Raw genomic sequence first — 2731 nt, forward strand, 5'->3', positions numbered from 1 at the left:
GTTATCCATTAGCTCTTACATTGTTTTTTTTTTTTTTTTTCTGAAACAATCTCCATAGTTTGAATAAAATAAAAACTATAGCGTTTAAACCAAACTTACATGATTTTTTTTATTAAAGGTATCCTTGTAAACTCTACCATTATTTTGTTTGCAAGTGGCAAGTTTGGACGAATTTTGAGGAATCTTATATGTTAGAGCCTGTAAAATACAACTGGCTTAGATCAAAGGGCTAACAGTATAAATTCCATCTTACACACACACTCCACAAACGCACAAACACACTTTTCCTACTCATTGGGCTTCTCACTTCTCTTTGAAAAGTCAAACATATTACGTGTTTAGACTTTCTTACCAGAATAGGTATCTTCTTGAACTCGTATAAAACCAAGATCTCTTATTGGCATAATTCATAGCTGTACTTCCCCAAAATAAAAACCCATTGTTTTCCGAGCTCTTTAACTTATACTACAAATTCTTGCATTCATTAATGGCTGATCTTGAACAAGATATCCAAATTCCTCGCTTTTTTATCTGTCCAATTTCGCTTGAGATCATGAAAGACCCTGTAGCTCTCTCTACAGGGATCACATATGATCGTGATAGCATCGAGAAATGGTTGTTTTCTCAGAAGAATGACGTTTGTCCGGTAACCAAACAAGTCGTCGTTGATATTGAGCTCACACCAAACCACACCCTCCGGCGTCTAATCCAGTCATGGTGCACCCTTAATCCGTCGTCTGGCATCGAGAGATTGCCAACACCACGACTTCCGATCTCCAAAATCGAAATCATAAAACTCTTGAAGGATTCAAAGTCTCCTCACCTGCAACTGAACTGTTTAAAGAAGTTAAAAGCGATTGTTATGGAGAACGAAAAGAACAAGAAGTTGATGGAATCAGTAGGAGCAGCTGATTACCTTGCGTGGATCTTAACTAACGTGGAAAACAACATGACGTCATTGCCACAGGCCGGAGAAGTTTCCGGTGTCGATGAGTTTGTTTCGACTGGAGTAGATGAAGTGCTAAGCATTCTTCACCACCTTCACCTGTCACCAATGAGTCTTAAATCATTGTTCGGAAAGACTGGAGAATTCGTTGAGACGTTGACGCGAGTGATGGAACGCGCCACCAGTTACGAGTCACGCACTTACGCCGTCATGTTACTAAAAGCGATGTTAGAGGTGGCGGATCCCATGCAAGTGACGTCATTGAACCCTCGGTTCTTCATGGTGCTTGTACAAATCTTGATGGATGAAATCTCCCGGAAAGCCACAAAAGCAACACTAAAGCTACTCATCAACGTCTGTCCATGGGGACGGAACAGGATGAAAGCGGCGGAGGCAGGGGCAGTTCAGGTGCTGATCGACATCCTCCTGGATTGCACAGAAAAGAGAGTCTCGGAGATGGTTATTGTGGTTCTAGACCAACTTTGTCAGTGCGCAGAAGGACGATCGGAGCTGTTGAAACATGGAGGTGGATTAGCGGTGGTTTCCAAGAAGATCTTCCGTGTGTCGTCGGTGGCCAGTGAGAGGGCGGTGAGTATATTGCATTCGGTGGCGAAATTCTCCGGCAACAGAAGTGTTTTACGAGAGATGTTGCAGTTGGGGGTGGTAGGAAAGTTGTGTTTGGTGCTGCAAGTAGATTGTGGAAGGAAGACGAAGGAGAGTGCCAGTGAGATACTAAAGATGCATTCTAGGGTTTGGAAGAATTCTTTTTGCATACCCTACAATTTAATTGTTTCATATCCATCTTAGACAAAAAAAAAAATATTTTCGAAATCATAGAGCAAGAAAATTTAGATAAAAATTTGTTATGATTTATCTTGCACATGATGTTTATACTAGATTAATTAACCACTTAAAAAAATCTCACTTCTAGTTCGAAATGGTAGGAACCTCATCGATCATCACCCAATTAAATGGTGTTCTCTTGGAAATGGAGAAGGAGCACTTGTAACGTACAAGATGTGAATGGGTGGTTTCCGGTCAGAATATGAGGAGCAATAAGATCGACGGGGAGTATAACGGTGGGGAAGCAGGCGGTGAAGAAGACGATAATGTGTTTTTGGTGGGGGATGTTACTGGACAAGAACATGGGAAAAAATATATTCTAACAATCTGTTAAAGTTTTGTTGAAGATGATAAATCTGAAACAAATTAGTTTAACAATGATGATTTTAAAGATCTTACCAATCTAAAATAAATTAGTTTAATGGGATTAGAAGGTGTCATAGCTTAACATCCATGGTCGTGATCAATTATTACAAAAATAATAATAATAAGCAATACTGTGAAACCAATAGCAACGACTTCTCAGCATTAGCGACAAGGCTTGTGACGACTCAATAACAGTCACATACGCCGGACAACAAAATAGTGACAGCTATTATACATTTATACTTAGTGGTAAAAACAATAGTGACAGCTATTATACTTAGTAGCGACGAACACTTGCTACCTCTATTGCTCAAATTTCTGGTAGTGAGTTTTTCTTCTAATTATTTTAAAATTGTCGCCATTTAAAATCAAAACCCCAGATGTTTGGTCGAGATGGTAAAATTGTAAGAGGGTGAACATATTTTTTATAAGTTGTCGAAGTACATCTATAATGCATTAAATTTATTTGAGTTTAATGGATTAACACATCATCATTTTACTTATTATATAACTCTATATTAATTCTTTTATAATATATTGAACTCGATAATGGAATATACATTTAATAGTTAAAAA

The 2731-nt window shown here is 38.3% G+C and overlaps 1 pseudogene; it reads left to right on the forward strand.

Annotated features, from left to right (window-relative positions):
* Positions 1–394: 394 nt before the first annotated feature.
* LOC145091973 (E3 ubiquitin-protein ligase PUB23 pseudogene) lies at positions 395–2182 on the forward strand (annotated as a pseudogene).
* Positions 2183–2731: the final 549 nt, after the last annotated feature.

This window comes from Lactuca serriola, chromosome 1 (genome assembly GCF_051521515.1).
Source record: "Lactuca serriola cultivar US96UC23 chromosome 1, Lser_US96UC23_V15, whole genome shotgun sequence".
NCBI lineage: Eukaryota > Viridiplantae > Streptophyta > Magnoliopsida > Asterales > Asteraceae > Lactuca > Lactuca serriola.